Below are 10,520 nucleotides of genomic sequence, written 5' to 3'. Positions count from 1 at the left end.
ACTTGTCATTTTTCTAACACTGTTGCTATATATTGTCATAGGGTACCTGGGTCTGAATAAGTAAAATATTCTTAACCAAGGGTGAGGCCTTTTTTGGATGCAGTGAACTTAATTGATGATATTCAACAGAGTAGGGCTCCCTAAGCTCCTCCCTCCTTCTAGGGGTCTGGGATGGAAACTGTGAAAGAAGATACTCAGTGTGTTGGGGGCTGGGTTGGAACAAGGACTCCCCATTAGAAGACCTCTCTCTTCCTCTTGCTAGGGTGAGTGGTTAAGGGCTTCCTATTCCTTAGACCATGTGGACCAGGAAGTCCACCACCATGTTGCTGCAGCCAAATTCATTGTCATGCTAGGAAATGAGCTTGACAAAGTGGTAGTTGAGGGCAATGCCAGGCACAGCATCAAAGGTAGAAGAGTGGGTATGGCTGTTAAAGTCACAGGAGACAACCTGGTCCTAAGTCTAGCCCTTTAGGGGGCTCTCTGATGCCTGCTTCACCACCTTCTTGATGTCATCATAGTTAGAAGCTTTCTCCAGGCAGCAGATCAGATCCATGACAGACACACTGGGGGTAGGAACATGGAAGGCCATGCCAGTGAGCTTCCTATTCAGCTCTGAGATGACTTTGCCCACAGCGTTGGCAGTGCCAGTGGATGCAGGGGTGAAGTTCTGGGCAGACCTATGACCATCACACCAGAGTTTCCTGGAGTCCACAGTCTTCTAGATGGCAATGATGGCATGGACTATGGTCATGATGAAGTTGTCATGGGTGACCTTGGCTGGAGGGTGGGGTGCTAAGCAATTGGTGGTTCAGGAGACACTACTGATGATCTTGAGGGAGTTGTCATACTTCTTGTGGTTCAGGCCCGTCACAAACATGGGAGCATCAGCAGAAGAGGCAGAGATGATGATCCTTTTGGCTCTACCCTTCAAGTAGGCCCTGGGCCTTCTCCATGGTAGTGAAGACACCAGTAGACTTCATAACATACTCTGTACCAGCACCACCCCATTTGATTTTGGTGGGATCTGGAAGACGGAGATGGCCTCTCATTGATGATAAGTTTCCTGTTCTTAGCCTTGACTATACTGTGAAACTTACCATGGGTGGAATCATACTGGAACATGTAGACCATATAGTTGAGGTCAATGAGGGATCATGGATAACAATACCCACTTTGCCAGAGTTGAAGGAAACCCTGGTGACCAGGCACCCAAAACAGCCAGATCCATTCACTTAGACCTTCACCATCGTGTCTCAGGGACTAGGCCGGCACTGCAGAAGATGTAGCTGTGTCTGGAATGGGGAGGATCAAAGAACCAAGGGAAAGTCTTTTAAAAACACAAGCCAGGGGGGCTGGAGAGGTAGCTCAGCAGTTAAGAATACTGACTGTTCTTGCAGAAGACCCAGGTTCAAATCCCAACACTCATATGGCAGCTAACAACAGTCCATAACTCCAATTCCAGGGGATCCAACAGCCTCTTCTGTCCTCCGCAGGCATTGCATGACACGGGTGCACGTACATACATGCAGGCATTACACACACACACATAAAATAAAAATAATAAAAAAAACACACACAAGCCAGGGGACTGGAGAGATAGCACAATGGTTAAGAGCACTGACTGATCTTACAGAGGATCTGGGTTCAACCCAGCATCCATATGATGGCTAACAACTATCTGTAACTCTAGTATCCAGGGGGTCTGATGCCCTTTTCTGACCTCTGTAGGCATTGCAGGACATAGATGCACTTACATACATGCAGGCAATACATTCATACACATAAAATAATAATAAATAAAATATTTTTTCAAAACACAGTCCAGGTCTCCCTAAGACTCAGAGTCAGTAGTTCTGAATGGGGCTTAGAGAGGAAAGGAGGGAGGGAGGGAAGGAGGGAGGGAGGGAGATAGAAAGAAAGAGAGAGAGAGACCTCGATACACTGCCAGCCATTTGAAAAATCTCAAGACTAAGGAGTTCCCTTTCAGTTGGATTGAAATGACACTAGTCAAAAATCACTATCTGGACAAATGGATCATTACTTAAAACAGATCAGTGTCTGCTACCAAGCACGGTGGCTGGGTGAAAGACACATCTCTTCTCATCCTTTTGTTATTAAGAAATGAAGAGAACGGCGAGAAAAATTGAAACAACATCAAGCAATTGCTTATTCTGGCCACTTTTCTTATGAGCACATTCACCCCATTGGATGGGGAATTGGAACCGTTGTCCGGAGCAACTTGTTCATGGCCACATACCTTGCAAGTGGCAGAGCCAGAATTTCTCCGGGGTTGAATGATCTGAGATGAAGAGAGACCTTGAGTACGGGGATAGAAGTAAGATAACAGCCCAGAAGCAGACCTTCTCCACTAGCCACAGTGCCCCTCAGACTCCCAGGCTCAGTGCGGTGACTGTTGGCTGTTGTCCTCTCCTCAAGGATTCCAAACCTCTCCTCACCTCTTTACTGATCTTGTTTCTTTCTCACAGCCCAGCTTGCACTGCTGAGCAGTCTTCCACAGCTGGCCTGGAAGGCAGACAGGCATTTCCTTCCTGAGCATAGCTTTCAGGTTTCACACAGGTGAGAAATCACACTTAAACCTTTCTTGGTTCCATTTCCCATCTCTTGAAGGTGCAGCATGTGTCACCTGGCTGAAATGACTGGGGAAGATGTAAAGAAGGTAGGCAGGGGAATGGATGACTCCCATGATGCCACCATGGCAGCTGTTCAGTGAGCTCTGCTCCAGTCATCTCATCACTACCTTTAAAGGCCTATCTCTGCTACAGGAAGTGGACACTCTCATAAGATTCCAAAAGCTATCTCCACTCTCTAACTTCACTGAAACTCCTCAAGGGTACCACCTCCTGCATCTTCTCCATCCCCAACATGCTAAAGCCCAGTATGGTCTGTTCATTGAAAGACTGTCCTTTAGTTCATTCACAAGCGCATCTGAAATGGTAATTAATGCTCAGGGTTCACACAGGGTTCATCACCTCTTCCTGTGAGATTCCAGTTTCTGGATTCTCCTCACTGATGTGTTTGGACTCACTGGACAGCCACTCTGTTCTGCCTTCATCATACCTGGCATTCAGCTGCTCTTTACTTTCCAGTCTGTAGTTCTAGTTTCCATTCCTGGGACACGCCCACTGCCCATTGCTTCTGGGTCTGCACTTGTGCCAGCTTGGCAGATCCATGCTTTCACCTGTTATTTGCCAAGACATTTTGTTCACCTTTTGGCAATTTCTCAAGTCTATGGTCAGTCCAGATGCCTTCCATCCTCCCACTTTAACTCCAGTTTCTGTCTTCCTAAGGAGGAATCCACAAATCCAAACTTGGTTATAACTTGCTTGTTGCTTAATCTCCTGTTATGTGGTTTCCGCCTCTGCAGTCTGAGTTGTCCACACTGGGAAAAGTCTCATGGCCTAGAAGAGTCTGGCTTTGACCTTACCTTACAAAGTTTCTCTGGAGCCTCTTGTGCTGTGGGCATTGCCTGCTACATACACACACACACACACACACACACACACACACACACACACACATTTCATTTTCTTCCTTTATATTCTGTGCAGCTCCATTTCTTCTGGTGCTGCCATTTCTCCATTCAGACATTTCCTAAGATCAGGTTCGGTATGGTTTTCCTTAGAGAAAATTTTCACTCCTGTGGGTTCAGTGAGACTCTCTCATCAGAGTCAGTCTTACAAAGGTCTAGTGGAGTTTTCCACACATCTATCTTACTATTCACTAAAACTTGAAGTACCTTGAATTGAATTTGTCCCCTTCCCCAGCCATTCATTTTCTTCTACTAACTTCAAGCCTCAAGGTCTCTGCCCAACCATTAACTATAATATCACATCAGTCATGAAGCCTATGATTTCTTTAGATCTACTCTGTCTCTTACACATAGACTATTAAAATTAATCTGTTAAAATACTTTTGTTAAAATGTACTCTCTACTCAAAGCATCCAACTGTTCTCCATTATTTACAGAATGAAGTCTAAATTTGTTATCCTAGTGTTCAAAGCTTTCCTTAATTTAATCCCAACTTTATTGTTTTTGCTGGTTTTCTCTCTATCCTATTTGCCTCAAACAAATAAATTGTTCAAGTGAAAGTGTTCTACTCATAAACTTCCAAACACTTCTATGTTTGTTTGCTTGCTTGTTTTTATGTCCAGACCATTGTGTATACCCTTCTACCCACCTGGCACACCATGTCTTTATTCCTATCTCTCCTGCCCTAACCTTCCTTCAAACTCTAATTCAAACCCTACCTTTTAGAAATCTAAGTTAATTTGTTCTTCCCATAAATTCTCTTTAACTCCCATAAACTACTGGCAGTTTCTGAAATTACACAAATTATCATTTACATGTTAAATGATTGCTTAAATTTTCTTTTGTTATCTCCCTATCTAAATTGGTTTTTTGGATCTGGACAAACCCCCACCCACACTCGTGCTGCCAGTTGGCACTCATCTAATACACCATAAATACTACCTCTGCTCTTATGCATATCCATGGCTTTATAAACAGAACTTACTTCCATAAATTAAGTCTGAAACCTGCATGTTTATAAGTAAGGGCATTATAGACAGGAATAGCTTTGTGTAGGTATTCTGTTGTACCTCCTCCCAAACAAAATCTGATTTATTGATTGGCTATGTATTGTAGTCCAGTTATGGTGCTATAACAGAATTTTACAGACCTGGTAGTTGAATATAAATTTATAGGCTCACAGTTATGGAGTCTGAATAGTCCAATATCAAGGTGCTGGGATGATTGAAGACCTTCTTAATGGGCCATAACATCACAGAAGGCAAAGAAGAAGGCAGTCAAACTTGGTCCTGTCATGATAGCATTCAGTCCCACCAATAAAGTAAGAGCCCACATGGCTGAGCCACTCCTTCAATTCTTAATTCTGTTATAATGGCAACTAAATGTCAGCATACACTTTAAAGGGAACAAATATTGAAAAGATAGCACTAGGAAACTGCATGGACCTCACGTCATCATACTCTACCTCATCTTTAGGAGACCAGAAAAGGAGAAGCAAAGTAGACAGCAAGTCTATTCTCCAAGCAACCTTATCCATCTCACAGAGCCATTTACTGTCTTCTTGTTAACATAACTCCATTGGAGAGGAAAAAGCACGTAATGATTCCTGACTCAAGTCTGTACAAAAAATATTAGACAAAGAGCTCTAGTATATCTAGATTGTGTGTCATTTTCTTATTTCCCAGCACCTCTGAGATTCATTGATTTTAAAAGCTACGTAGACCATAGATATAGGTGCACTTTTTTTTCCTAACTATAGAAACAAATGTATATTAATTACATTTTTACTTTTTAAATTCAGGCTAAAGACAATTCATCTTTTTAAAAATATTTTATTACTTTTATGTGTATGTGTGTATTGCCTGCACGTAGGTAAGTGCACCCGTGTCATACAATGCCCTCGGAGGACAGGAGAGGCTGTCAGATCCCCTGGAGCTGGAATTACAGGACAGTTGTTAGCTGCCATGTGGGTGCTGGGATTCGAACACAGGTCTTCTGCAAGAACATTCAGTGTTCTTAACTGCTGAGCCATCTCTCCAGCCCTAAGACAATTCATCTTTACAAAACTCTTTCCGTATCTGTTGGAGATGGTGAAGTGATGACTTGCTATTTGCAGTATCAGTACAGCAGCAACAAGGGTATTCCCAAAGGGCTTGTTAGAAATGAAGCATCTCAAGACTCTTCTCAGAATCAGCATTTCAGAGAGGTTGCCAGGCCATTTGCCTGCATGTTAAAGGTTGAAAGGCAGTGAGGTACAGCTGATTTGCTAAAAAAAAAAAAAAAAAAAAGATAGCATTTCAGATGATATTAGCATGAGCTTGATGATTCTGTAGGAATCTTAAGGCCCTATGTTAATGGTGAGGGGTTGACAATATAAGCAGCTTCAGTTTGCAGACTAGAGTCCTGCTCTGGGTAGAGTCTTCCCAGCAATCCCTAGATTTCAAGAGCCAGAAACTATACTTCTGCAGTCTTACCCTTGGGCCCCAAGGCTCACGTTCTAGACGTCAGCATTGACTTTTCTCTACCACATTGCCCTTTTCCTGCTCTGCCTTCCACAGATGACTGGATGAGATAGGATGGACTGTCTCTCAGCCTTTGGGTGACTCCCTAGCTAGGCCAGGCTCCAGGAGAGGAGGGAAGTAAAACTGTGAATAACCCAGGCACAAATTGCTAGAGACAGTGTTTTTCTCTAGTGTGTCATCTTCTGCTATCTTTAGCTTGTCTTGGCTCTCAACTCCATCTGGAGGAATAGGATGACTTTTAAGGATTGTGTTTGTTATTTTCTATTAGCATCTGTTATTTTCCTATCAGGTTTTTCCTAAGTGTATCTTTGTTTTGAATCATGAAGAAAGCCTGGTACTCATATAACAGAGCGATGGCAGCAGACCAGGAACAAGCAAACGATTCTGTTGTGATGCAAGGTTTCCATAACTCTGAAAACATGTTTTCATTCACTTTCAACTCATATTATTGAACTCCTACATGTGGCAGGTGCTATTCTCCAGATGCAGTTTGTTTGATGCACCAAAGTCTTTTATCCTCATAGAGACTCATTCTAATGGGAGAGGTATATAGATGAAGGATAATACCATTTTAGATGAGTCAGGCTATGAGGAAAGGGATGGGACAAAGCAATTGAGCAACTGAGCATGACTTGTGTCTCCTGGCTCCTTCAACTTGGGAAGTCAGGAAAGAAATCTGTGTTGGTGGCATTTGAACTTAGATAATCAATGAGGCAAAGAAGGCAAGTAGTCAGTTGTCTATGACAGGTGATCCGGGCAAGGAGCAAGCGAAAACAAAGGTTATGAGGAACACTGTGGTATGATAAATACTGGGATGAATTAGGAAGGGGAGGGAGAGAAGATAAATGAATCACAGAAAATTTCTCCTGTATCTGTCTTCAAAGTCAGTGCAGTGATCTACATGGGTTGGAAGAGGAAGAGGGAGAAATGTTGGAAAGAAGAGGAAAGGAAAGTGGTAGAGAAGGGAGGAGATGGACGCGATGGGGACAACCTGGTAGAATCCACTGCCCAAGTCATTAGCAGCACAGTGATAGAGGCTCCTCTGTCCAGGGTCTGTGGTCAGACTGTTTCTTCACTGTAGGTCAGAGAGCTACTGAAGGAAAAAATAGTAATGACAGAGGCTGAGGAGGTTCTTCGTAATAAGGCACCTAACCAGAACAGCTTGGGAATCGGATTTTAGCAGGGATCTAAGTGGGAATTTTAAAGCTTATTTTCAGAGGTTGACAGCCATTTCAGAGCCTTCTGCTCAAAGTTCTCACAGTTCTGTGTGATAGTCACACATCAGGTCATCAGGTTTGGTGGCAAGTCCCTTAAGCCTCTGCACCATCTCACCAGCATATATATATATATATATATATATATATATATATGGTGTGTGTGTGTGTGTTGGGATCATAGGGAATGCCTGGGCAGAGGGAAAGAAAGCAGCGAAAGCCATTAAAAGCCTTGCTGAGAAAGGTATTTCTTGTGGACAAAAAAGAATCAGGCCCCTCGCTCCCTACTGAGCCCATTTCTCCTGCCTTTACCCGAGCTGTCAGGCATGAATCTCTGTAGCATTCCGTAACTAATTGACAGTAATGGGGGCCATTGGAAGCCTAAGAATACATGGTATTACCCAGCATGCACTGCAAGGAAGGGGGAGTTGCCTGGGGGCAGCTGAGAGGAAAATAAAGGCTAACTGCCTTTTAAACTACTTTTTCTTAAATTGAAGGTAGAATGTGGAAATAAGGGAACAAATTTAGGCAAACTTCTACTTAAACCTAAAAATAAAAATAATAGTAAATCTTGTATCTTACCCTGAGGCTTACCTTAGGCTTCCATGCCACACAGAAGAAGCAGATGGAATTTCAATTAACCCGAAGGCCCCCTGTGAAATCTATATTGTACCCTCTGGATTTACAACATATTGTAATATATGACTGCAGGCTCTGGAGATTCCATTGCAAATCAACCCTCTTTATTCCAGGGGTTCAGAAAACAACTACAAAAGCCCACTTCAGATGAGACGTGGCAAACTTCCTATAGCTTCATCATCAGGGTACAAATCCAATCTGAATTTTACAACACTTCTTCTTTAGCTTCTATTCTTTGAGCAGTCTCGTGTTTCTGTGAGAGAGCACATTTATTTTTTTTCCCCTTCTATTAATGATGATGTTTTTTATGCCAAATAGGAAACTGGGACAATGTACACTATTATCTTACCTTTAAAAACAATTCAGCACACACCCACAGTGAATTATCATCCAAAGGATTTGTGTATTTTAAAAATTCCTACTTTTGGAGAATGTAGTCATTAAAAGTAATGAGCCAATCCTTTTTCCATGGTGATAGTTCCATGAAATTTTAAGTGTTGGAACAATTTGAAGAATTTCAAGTTTTTTTTGTTTTGTTTTGTTTTGTTTTTTCAAAACCAGAATTCATGGCTTTAGCCTTCATTCCTATTATTTGTTACTGGTCCCTACTGTCTTCATATGTCCTTCATTTAAAAAATAATAGTCACATAAAATGTTGACCTTCTCACACATACACCAAAACTTAGAAAATAATTTTGGACATTTTCTGTCCGTTTTTTCTTAAAATGTCAGCTTTTTCCTAAAATTGCTTTTTGCCTCCTATTACCCATTGCCTTCTACGGAGATGACATTCCCTTATGCAGAAGCTGGGACTCTGCTCTTCAGGGTGCAGCTGTGCTGTCCAGCATCTGCAAGAAGATTTGCTCTGAACCCTCAAGAAGTATCTCTTAGAAATCAGATAAGCAAACTTCCTGTAGCTAAAGAAAAAAAATAACCTTGTAGAACTGTAACATACCTTGTAGAAAGATTAGTGATTAAAATCTGATGTGGCAGTTCTCCCTCATTCCAAGGGAACCATGAGGAATTGCAGACAAGGACTGTCCTCAGAGATGACATTTTATTATATATAGCATAGACATGGAGGGCCAGAAGGAATGGGAAGACCCATCCCTGGGGCAGCTAAGGTACTGTTAACTCCCACTGTGCAGTTTCACAGGAACAAGTAAGGCAGTGGCTGGGATGTTCCTCTTCAAATTGTTAGAACAAAGAGTTCTCCAGTCAGCTCTTTTGTTCTACCCAGTGCAGAGCCCCACCAAGCACCTTTCTCCCCACACCTGCCATTGTATATCTGTACCAGGAGACCCAGAATCTGATGAGGAGGGCCTCTCCCAAATCCAACAGACAGCCTAATGTGGTATAAGGACTGGGGCCACCAGGGAAATTCACAGAACTGGTAGATCCGCTCTTCTGGGTAGATCTAGAGCATTGGTTCACAGACTGGAAGAGGATTTTCAATGCAAACAAGTCTTCTTTCCAGTGAGACTGGTCTATCTCCTTAAGCTAGTCTTTAATCCGAAACAAGTATAATGTTTTAAAATAGGCTGAGCATTTTCTTATTCTGGATATCTTACTATCAGGCCATCAAATGCCATTTTGAAGTAATTAAGTTTATTTCTTCATCTGAACAAAAACATGGATTTGTTACTAAACCCAGACCAACATTCATTTAATATGTCTCATTCTCATCCTAGATAGCATTTGCTCTGGAAATAGCAAATATGTGGTCACTTAAGAACTATGTACTAGGGCTGGAGAGCTGGCTCAGTGGTTAAGAGCACTGGCTACTCTTGCAGAGGACCAAGGTTCAATTCCCAGCATCCACATGGAAGCTAACAACTCTGTAACTCCAGTTCCAGAGGAATTTGATGCCCTCTTCATTGATGTCCTCTGTGGCCATTGCACTACATGGGTGCACTTATATACATGTAGGCAATACACTCATACACAAAAAATAAATTAAAAAAAATAAAAAATATATATTTAAAAAGGTAATGTACCAACCAAATATTAAGAGTCACTGGGTTTTCACTTTCTCTTTTTTTTAAAAAAAATTATTATTTTTATTTTATGTGTATGAGTATTTTGCCTGCACGTATATATCATATATGCGTAATACCTGCTGAGGCCACACAAGGGCATCAGATGCTCTGAAACTGGAGTTATAGACAGTTGTTAGCTACCATGTGGGTACTGAGAACAGGACCTAGGTCTCTGGAAGAACAGCATGTTCTTAACCACTGAGCCATCTCTCCAGCCCCTTTTCTCTCTTCTTGTATGTGCTTATTATACTTAAATAACAAATACCAATTTGCCTATGGTACTTAAGTGTCAGGCACTGTTCCCAATGCTTTAACACATGTTCATTTTTTTAACAGTCACAGTAATCTGAAACATCATCTTCCTTTACCGAAGAGACACTATTAATGACAGAAGCAGCAAGAGTACGAGTGTTCTTCACCCTTCCGAGGCTGCTGCCAGGTGACGGGTTTTCTGGTAGCCTGCTTATGTACAGAATTGAAGCTTTGACGAGGCCAGTCCTCTTTTTCCTCTTTATATTGTCTCTTTCCAGACAGACCTAAACTCTGCACTATTTGC

The 10,520-nt window shown here is 42.1% G+C and overlaps 1 pseudogene; it reads right to left on the bottom strand.

Moving 5' to 3' along the window:
* Positions 1 to 349: 349 nt before the first annotated feature.
* On the bottom strand, positions 350 to 1,247 carry LOC103745106 (annotated as a pseudogene).
* Positions 1,248 to 10,520: the final 9,273 nt, after the last annotated feature.

Source organism: Nannospalax galili, unplaced genomic scaffold (genome assembly GCF_000622305.1).
Source record: "Nannospalax galili isolate Female #2095 unplaced genomic scaffold, S.galili_v1.0 scaffold743, whole genome shotgun sequence".
Taxonomy (NCBI): Eukaryota; Metazoa; Chordata; class Mammalia; order Rodentia; family Spalacidae; genus Nannospalax; species Nannospalax galili.
Note: the sequence above shows the minus strand (reverse complement) of the source record. Positions and strands in the feature narration are given on the sequence as shown.